The following is a 10,504-nucleotide window of genomic DNA, read 5'->3' on the forward strand; positions in this document are numbered from 1 at the left end:
CCTTGCCCTTTTAGTTTAGAAACTTTATGAGGCCTCGATCATAAAGATGTCAAAGAAAACAAGTGCATGTTCCCCCCAGCCCAACAGGAGAGAGGTGTCAGGGGAACTCCCCAGGATGTGAAGTGGCCTCTGAGGAAACCCCAAACAACATACATCATTCCCGAGATGCTCAGCTGGGAAGATACCTCAAAGAGTGAATGACTGATCCCCTCATGGACCAGTCAAAGTGAAATATAAATCTGAGATGAGATGGGAAGAACTGACTCTGGGGTGAAACACTGAGGGACCATGAAAGGTACACAACTATGATCTGAAACACACATACCATGGATTCTTGAAATAAAAAACAAACAAAAAACAGAGAGAAAACGAAATTTTAGAAATGGAAACAGAAATTCAAGGAAGAAGGAAATATTCAGAGGAAAAAAAAACACCATTTGATATTCCAACTCTTTGTGTGTTTGATAATCATAGTAATGCCATATGTATGATTGGCAAAGAAGATAGACAAAGGAACAAGTGACTCTGGAATACCACAGGCTTTATTCATCAGTCAAGGAGGTCTCTAGCATAAAACCCAGAGTTTATCATTTCCATCCAAGCTGGAACAGTTATGTGGCAAAAAAGGGAAGCAAATGGAGACGAAAAGTTTTCCTTTTGAGTCCATACTCCAACATTCTAGGAGTAGCTAGTGAAAGAGGATATGTGGTAGGTTAAAAACTGTCAGGCTAATGGAAGTCAAGGACAACCCAAGAAACCAACAGACTCAACTAACCTGGACTCACAGGGGCCCACAGAGACTGAACTCCTAACCAGGGAGCCTGCATGGGTTTGACCTAAGCCCTCTGCATATATGTTGTGGTTGTGTAGCTTGATCTTCTGGGACTGCCAAAGGAGAGAGCAGGAGCTGTCTCTGACTGTTGCCTGCCTTTGGGTCTCTCTTTCCCCCTACTGGGTTGCCTTCTCCAGGCTTAATAGGGAGGCGGTGCCTAGTCTTACTTCAACCTGATATGCCATGGCTAACTGATATCCATGGGGTGTCTGCCGTATTCTGAAGAGAAGTGGAGAAGGAGTGGATGCTGTGGGGGGAGAGGGGAGATAGGCAGGGACTAAAAGGAGAAGAGAGAGGGGAAACCACAGTCTGGCTATAAAAATATAATTAACTAATATTTTTTAAATCTCCCAACTTAAAAAAATTAAAAAAAAATGTCAGGCTATCAAGAAATGTTTCTCATGGTCAGCCATTTACAGAGGGTTGAGAGGGCACAAATCTAGAAAAATAAGTCACTTTGGAATTGGCATTGTTTAACCAAAATAGAGGAGTTTTTTTTTAAATGGTCTGACCATGACTAAGAGAATGCAGTATTATTTTAAAAATGAGAAATGCTTAATATTCTCAAATTGTCTTTGCTTGATTTTGTACACCAGAGGTCATGACAATAAAACTAAAGATGGCAAATGGGGGACTGGAAAGATAGCTTAGCAGTTAGTGCATGCTGCTCTTCCAGAGGAGCCAAGTTCACCTCTCAGTTGCCCATGTCAGGAGACTCTTAACTACCTGTCACTCCAGCTCCAGGGGATCCTGATGCTTTCTTCAGACCTCTGGACTCGTGTCCACATACCCACGACCTGACCCCAGACACACATGCATAATTAAAATAATGATTTTTAAAATAAATATGATGAATGAGCAGCCCACTTTAATTATACTTTAAAATATTTAAGTGAAAAATAATACAATTGCTGGTTTATTTGCTGGGTGTGGTGGCATATGCCTTTAATTCCAGCACTGCAGAGGCACCACAAGTGTATCTCTGTGAGCTTGAGGTCAGCCTAGTCTGCATAGTGAGTTTCAGAATAGGCAAGGCTACATAATAAGACCCTGTCTCAGGGGAAAAAAAAAAAGAAACTAAGAGAGGGTTTTTTTGATACACAAAAAAATATTTCGAGATATTTTAAATCAAACAAATATTTAAAAATTAGAGACTGTGTCAGATCTGAATCATCTTTTTTTCAACCTTTTATTATCAGCTTCCCTTGCCTCTTCCTCCTTCTTATTCACCTTTTCTTTTTCTTTTTCGTTTTCTTTTTCTTTTTAGTCTTCTCTAGTAATCTCAAGTGAAACACAATTGTGCGTCATAAGAAAAGATTGGTGTGGTCTTTTAAAAAATAAAGCCTAGAGGGAAAAGAGATCTGTACTCCTTAAGTAAAAACTGAGCTAAAAACTTTGATTATGGGACATTTTAAGTCGTATAAAGACCCTTTGGGATGTCCTGAAGAATTTTCAAATTACTTTATTGCCCTTTAAAAAAATAAAAGAATTTTAGCTCTTTCTTTTTACAGCCATCGCAGCCGCCAAAATGAAGCTCTATCCCTTTGTGACTTCTGACCGGAACAAGAACCACAAACAGCATTCCAATGCACTTTCTCACATTCAGAGGAAGATCACGTCTTCCCCTCTTTCCAAAGAGCTGAGACAGAAGTATAATGTCTATCAGTTCCCATTCAAAAGGGTGATGAAGTTCAGTTGTCCAAGGACACTACAAAAGCCAGAAGATTGGCAAAGCGGTCCAGATAGACAGGAAGAAATAAGTCATCTATACTGAATGAGTGCAGCTAGAAAGGGCTAATGATAAAATCTTCCATGTGGGCATCCACCCCAGCAAGGTGGTTATCACCAGGCTAAAGGTGTACAGAGACTGTAAAGAAGATCCTGGAAAGGAAATCCAAGTCTTGACAAGTAGGAAAGGAGAAAGGCAAATACAAGAAAAAAATGATGGAGAGGGTGTGGCAATAGAAGCTTCTCTTACACAACTTTTATTAAAGACTGCTTAAGTAGGAAAAAAAAACATGATTTTTACTGCTTTTAGAGGGTGTCTCCTTCTCTGATGGTTAGCTCTTAAGACCAATGTCTGAGCCAGTGTTGGTGCACACCTTTTATCCCAGCACTCTGGAGGCAGACGCAGGCAGATCTCTGTGAATTAAAGCCATCCTGGTCTACAAAATGAATTCTAGGACAGCCAGGGCTACACAGAGAAGCTCTGTCTTGAGAAACCAAGACAAACAAACAAAAAAACCAAAGCCCCAGAAATGTAGATTTTTCTCTTTTGTTCATTAAAACTATTCTCTCAAGTAACATAGATATGCTATGTGTTCCTTTGGTGTGTGTTCATAATTGTTGATTTCACATCATTGCTATGTGTCATTTCCATCTGTCTCCTAGCCTGTGTCTAGATTTAATATTCTTGTTTGAGACTGTAATATAAAGGTTTTGTGACTCAATCTACTTGGTATGTGAAGTCTTGTTTTTAATTAATTTTTTAAAGTTTTTATAAATAGTACTGGATTTCATCAAAGCACTTTCAGGTACATAAGTCATTATACTCTGTTCTAATTCACCTATTCATCGTTCATGCTTCTTGACCCCCTCAATCTGACTACCTTCTGAGATGGTTTAAATTAGAAACATCCTCCAAAGCCTTGGGTATTTGAAAATCTGAACCACAGTTGGTAGTACCAATTGGTGAGATTATGGTGCTTTTAGGGTGCTAAGCTTTGATGGAGGAAGTACATCACTGGGTTAGACTTTGAGGGCCTATAGAGTTACCCCATTTCTTACTTTCTCCACTTTGTGTGTATGACTGAGATGTGATATCCCAGCTCCTTGCTCTGGTCCCCTGCAGCCATGCCTTCTTCAGCATTATGAACTCGGCCTCTGGAGCAGTAAGCCAAAAGAAGCTATTCCTTTTGTCAGTCGATTTTGGTCATGGTATTTTAGTACAGCAAAAGAAAATAGCTAATATACTGATTAAGTTCCAACTCTGATCCCATGATTTAAGATCTCTTACTCCCCTTTCATAATCCCCTGTGTTTCTTTGTTCATCACACACACACACACTTTTGTTTGTTTGTTTGTTTTTGTTTTTAGAGACAGAGTCTCTCTATGTAACAGCCCTGGCTGTCCCAGGCTTGCTTTGTAGGCCAGGCTGGCCTTGAACTCACAGAGCTCTGCTTGCCTCCCTGAACACTGGGATTAAAGGCATGTACCACCATGCCTGGATACAATTTTAAATCTAATTTCTGCATATGACAGAAAACATAAAATATTTTAAATTCTGATTTATTTTAGTTGACATAATTATTTCAGTGCTATTCATTTGCTGCAACTATCATGATCATCTTTATATTTGAATAAGATTTCATTGTGTATGTGCATATGTACCATATATTGTATATCCATTCATCTGTTGGTAAAACTCTAGGCTGGTTCTAATTCTTTCTTGGCTATTGTGAACAGTGTGTTAATAAGTTAATATCTCAGTAGTGTGCTGTTTTAAAATCCTTTGGGTATATGCCCAAGATGATCAATCTGGATTTTTTTTCTTTCTGGTAAATTAAAAAAAAACACACAGAAACAAAAACAGATTATTCAAAATAAAACTATTTTAGAATCCAAACAGCAATGAGGTTTGCTTAAGACTTACAACCTCAATAACAAATAAGCAGGTGATCTTATCTTATTTCATTGTTATTAAATTTTTTTTACCTTGTCTTTGACTACATTTTAACCTGAAGGTTATGTCATCTATCAGTATCTATGCTTTTCTATGAAAGTTATGTCATTCTATCAGTATCTATGCTTTTCTACATTATCTTTACAGACCCACTATGTGGTATGTTTTCATGACCAAGTCACCAGCAAAGGGATTTGAATCAGATTGGCTAACAGGTGAGTAAGTGCTCATGGAAACCTAGTCCAAAATCCTTTCATTCATAGCACTTAAACAAACCTAACAAAGAAATTTAAATTTAAAATATAAATATCTAGGCCAGTATTGTTAATATGTTTTTCCTTTTCTTATTGTTCCATATTTAAGATACATATTAGTTACTTTACTGTTGATGTGATAAAACACATGACCAAAAGCAAATTATAAAGGAAAGATTGTATTTAGGATTAAGGTTCCAGAGGTAGAGTCCTTAAGTGGTGGAGAGGCATGGCAGCAGGAGACCAGAGCAGGAAGTTAAGAGCTCACATCTTCAACTGCAATCAGGAAGCAAACCGGAAGTGGGGGCAAGGCTATAAACTCTAACAGCTCACACTCAGTAACATACTTTCTTCAACAAGGTTAAATCTTCCCATGACCTCCCCAAACAGTGTCAGCAAACAGGGACTAAATGTATAAATGTACTAAATGCACCTGAGTCTATGGGGAGACATTCTCATTCAAAACACAAGATATGATGTCTATATTTTCTATGCTTCTTGAGTATAGCTTCTTGAGTCTTCTTTAAAATAAGAGTTGTTTTTTTATAATATTTTTCCTAAGTTTATAATTTTGTAAAAAGAAAACTGAGAAAAGAGTCAAGTATGAAAAAGTTACAGTTTTAGAATATATATATATATATTCTATATATAGAATATATATATATTAAAGAAGGTTATATATAAATATATATATATTAAAGAAGGTTAAAGGTAAAAGGAAATACTTTTAGATGAAAAAGGATTTTATATTGTTGTGCCTGATTCGAAAGACCCCAAAAGACCACTAGGATTCGAGTCTGTTGCAAATTACAAGAGGGTCTTTATTCAAGCTTAAGCTTGGGCAACCAATCTTCCCTCATGCAGCAGGTTCTCTCCTACAAAAACATAAGAACTTTTAGATTTGTTGTTTCATCTCAAACATGTGACAGATCTTTCTGAGCATCCATGTGCACTTCAGAAAAATTGGGTACCACACCAGGAGGCTAACTGTAACTCTAGTTCTGGGGGATCTGATGTCTTCTTCTGGCTTCCATGGGCACCTGCACAAACATGAGTATACACAGACACACAAACACACACACAAGAGAGAGATAAATAAAGAAATTAAAATGTCAAATATAAGCTGCATCAACAATCAAAAACCGTAAGTTACTAAACTTGAAACTCCTTTAATATTTCTACAAACTTTTACTTTTAAAACATATTTCTATTAAAACGTTTAAAAGCATATTTGAAAATTACCATGCTACAGTTCCTGAAAGCAGAGGAATAACATCAGGCTTGCTTTTAGTAAAACCATAAGTGAATTTAATATTATTATCTCTTTTCATTAATCATGTTTTTCTTATAATTGTTTACATGCTTATCAATATCTTAACATTCCATTTGATTGCTGTCTTAGCAGAACTTTTCCTGTTGACCATCTCTCCTGGACATGCCCCTAGATACTCAACAATAGGAAACCTAACCACACCTACCATGCAACAATTCGTTGAAATAACTTGATAGACTTAAATTCCAAATGTGCACTCTAGCATCAGGCCTGAAAGGCTCTGGAAAGCCCTACGAAATACTCAGAATTCTCACCAATTTAGAACAATTTGAGCTCTATCAACTGTAGTTAGAGATACCAAAAAATTGGAGTTGACTTTTTTTTTTTTAACAAAATAATACAATGCAGTCATTCGCCTTGGCAGCAATCTTCATGATGTTTTATCAATATTAGAAAAATACTAGAGCCAAAGAGATATCACAAAAGCAAAGGGGAGAGAATAAGAATTTTAAGACAGTAAAATTGCTGTGTATAATTTTAAGAATATAAATGATTCACAATCAAAAATAGGAATATAGAAATAATTTAAAAATAAATAAACAAATTGTAATCTAAAAGATTATGTTGCAAGAGCCATTTTTTATAAATCAACTGTATCCCACAGGGAAATAAGTTTGAATTTTTAAGATGAGTATATAATACTCTTATTTTCTGGCCATCTTACCAAAAGCAATCTACAGATTCAATGCAATTCCCATAAAATTACCAACACAATTCCTTACAGACCTTGAAAGAAAAATTCTCAACTTCATATGGAATAACAAGAAACCCAGAACTACTAAAACAATCCTCTACAATAAAAGATCTTCTGGAGGTATCTCTATCCCTGATCTTAAGCTGTACTATAGAGCAACAGTAATAAAAACTGCATGGTACTGGCATAGAAACAGAATGGTGGATCAATGAAACCGAACAGAAGACCCAGAAATAAACCCACATACTTATGGACACCTGATCTTTGACAAAGATGCCAAAACCACACAATGGAAAAAAGATAGCAGCTTCAACAAATGGTGCTGGTTCAACTGGATGTCTACATGTAGAAAAATGCAAATAGATCCATACTTAGCATCCTGCACAAAAATAAAGTCCAAGTGAATCAAAGACCTCAACATAAAACCATACACATTAAATCAGTTAGAAGAAAAAGTGGGGAACTCATTGGTACATGAGACAACTTTGTGAACAGGACACCAACAGCACAGGCTCTAAGAGCAACAATCAATAAATGGGACCTCATGAAACTGAAAAGCTTCTGTAAAGCAAAGGACACCATCATCAAAACAAAACGCCTGCCTACAGATTGGGAAAGAATCTTCACTAACCCTTTATCTGACAGAGGGCTAATATCCAGTATATATAAAGAACTAATGAAGCTGAAAAGCAGCAAATCAAGTAATCCAATTAAAAAATGGGGAACAGAGCTAAACAGAGAATTCTTGATAGAGGAATATTGAATGGCAGAGAAACACTTAAAGAAATGCTCAACCTCATTAGCCATCAGGGAAATGCAAATCAAAATGACCCTGAGATTTCACCTTACACCCATCAGAATGGCCAAGATAAAAAACTCAAGTGACAACACATGCTGGAGAGGATGTGGAGAAAGGGGAACTCTCCTCCACTGCTGGTGCGAATATAAATAAACTTGTACAACCACTCTGGAAATCAATCTGGCACTTTCTCAGACAACTAGGAATAGCGCTTCCTCAAGATCCAGCTATACCACTACTAGGCATATATCCAAAATAGGCTCAAGTACACAATAAGGACATTTGCTCAACCATGTTTGTAGCAGCTTTATTTGTAATAGCCAGAAGCTGGAAACAACCCAGATGCCCCTCAACTGAAGAATGGATACAGAAATTGTGGTACATTTACACAATGGAATATTACTCAGCAATGAAAAATAAGGAAATCATAAAATTTGCAGGTAAGTGGTGGGAAATGAAAAGGATCATCCTGAGTGAGCTGTCCCAGAAGCAGAAAGACACACATGGTATATACTCACTCATATAGACATATAATATAGGATAAACCTACTAAAATCTGTACATCTAAAGAAACTAATCAAAAGGGAGGACTCTGACTAAAATGCTCAATACCCATCCCGAAAGGCAAAGAAGATGGACATCAGAAGAAAGAAAACAGGAAACAAGTTAGGAACCTGCCACAGAGGGCCTCTGAAAGGCTCTGCCCTGCAGACTATCAAAGCAGACGCTGAGACTTATGGCCAACTGTTGGGCAGAGTGCATGGAATCTTATGAAAGACGTGGGACATAGTAAGAGCTGGAGAGGACAGGAACTCCACAAGGAGAGCAACAGAACCAGAAATTTAAACACAGGGGTCTTCCCAGAGACTCATACTCTAACCAAGTACCATGCATGTAGATAACCTAGAACCCCTGCACAGATGTAGCCCATGTCAGTTTAGTGTCCAAGTGGGTTCCATAGTAATGGGATGAGGCACTGCCTTTGACATAATCTGATTGGCCTGCTCTTTGATCACCTTCCCCTGAGGGGGAAGCAGCCTTACCAGGCCACAGAAGATGACAATGCAGCCAGTCTTGATGAGATCTGATAGACTAAGATCAAAAAGAAGGAGAGGAGGACCTCCCCTATCAGTGGACTTGGGGAGGGACATGCATGAAGAAGGGGAAGGGAAAGTGGGATTAGGAGGGAAGGAGGGAGGGGTTTATGGGGGGATACAAATGAATAAAGTGTAATTAATAAGAGTTTAAAAAAAGAAAATAAAAAGAATAAAAAAAGAAAATTACACATGAAAAATAATACTCTTATTTTCTACAGAGAACAAATAGGCAATATAAAACAACTCCAACTGGGGTCCCATTCCGTCTCCTGACTGTAAAATGAGGAGCACTATCTGGCTATTTCTATAAAAATATGTGGAATTTTGATAACTCACACACCTACCTCCTAGTAATAGTCACTAACAATATTTCCTATGTGGAAAAGGGTGGTTTTGTTAGACAAAAATTTCAAAGTGATACTTTCTTACTTACCTAGTTTCTTCCATAATGTGCTATCCATTGACTTCCTTAAACTGGAATGTGATGCAATAGCAAAATAACGGGATGAATGAAATTATTGGCCCACGAATCAGAGTTACGATCCTTTAGATATTAAAGACTGGTCCTTCTGTAGAATTGGAATTGATCACTCCACATGAGGTTATAATGAAGGAGTCAAATGGCCAAAAGAAAAGTTAGAGTCAAAGGGTAATTATTAGGGCAGGAAAGATGTCTCAGTGGATATGAGCTCCTGATTTGTAATCATAGGGACCTGAGCTCAGATCCCAGAACCACAGTGAAAAAGCTGAGTGTGGCCATATACATGCCAGTAACCACAGCACTGAAGGGTGGTGGGGACAGGGGGATTGGCTGCACAGGGTCCAGTGAGAGACTTTTTCCCAAAGGAGTAAAGAGTGATGTCCTTCTTTGACCTTCATATACACACAGGCACGCGTACCCTCAGATATATGACACCTACACCATACAAACACACACGGTGGGGGACTGAAGAATGGAGGGAGGCAAAGAGAGAGATTATAATTATTCATATAATATAAATAAATTATATTTATTTCAAGTATTTCAGGTGAGATTTTTATGTATGATTTGAAAGATTTGTGGGTTTGTTGGTTTTACTGTGTGTGTGTGTGTGTGTGTTTTGTTTTATGTGTTTGTGGAATAGTGAAATGACTGGTGTGTATTTTATGAATTGAACTTGGGACATCTAGCAGGGCAGCAAGCACTCTTCACCACTGAGTCATCTCTCCAGTCTCCAAATAAAATATTTAATAAAATATAAATACCTATAGAAGCATAGAAAAACACATAGTCTATCTAGTTACAGTCTAAGAATACACAGAATTATTTGGGTTAGCATGACTGCTTTCTCTCATCTGTTACTTTTACATCTTTTGGCCACACTGTGTTCTTGATTGCTTTAATCTTAAATGTAATATTTATATTACATAACTATGGAAATGTTACATCAGATACCAAAGAAAGAAAAAGAAAAAACCTTAGACCCAGCTCGTGATGGCTAATACTGTCAATATGACCCAAGACCTTCTCCCTTAAAGACTTTAATACAGATTATTATTAATGCCTTTAATAAAGATTTTCTGTCCTAAAAACCGCTCTCCTGCTCACTCAGCCTATCTTTGTCAGATTCTAGAAATGACGCTTTCTAGAAACCTAGCCTATAAAACAGCACTTCCCCTTTTCATGTACAAAATGTGAAGCTTGCCCAAGACAAGGGACTGTGATATAAGATTTCCAAAAAAAGATCTCCAGCTGTGGTGAAGATGTTACAGAATCCCTTAACAGATTAGAACTTTGTCACTATGGAAAGTTGACCTGTGGCAGATCTAGTGC

At 37.4% G+C, this 10,504-nt stretch overlaps 1 pseudogene; it reads left to right on the forward strand.

The window, feature by feature from the left end:
• The first annotated feature begins 2,360 nt into the window (after positions 1-2,360).
• LOC129683156 (60S ribosomal protein L26-like 1) lies at positions 2,361-2,797 on the forward strand (annotated as a pseudogene).
• The last annotated feature ends 7,707 nt before the right edge of the window (positions 2,798-10,504 follow it).

The sequence above is a fragment of the Psammomys obesus genome, unplaced genomic scaffold (genome assembly GCF_907164565.1).
Source record: "Psammomys obesus unplaced genomic scaffold, mPsaObe1.curated_primary_1811, whole genome shotgun sequence".
Taxonomy (NCBI): domain Eukaryota; kingdom Metazoa; phylum Chordata; class Mammalia; order Rodentia; family Muridae; genus Psammomys; species Psammomys obesus.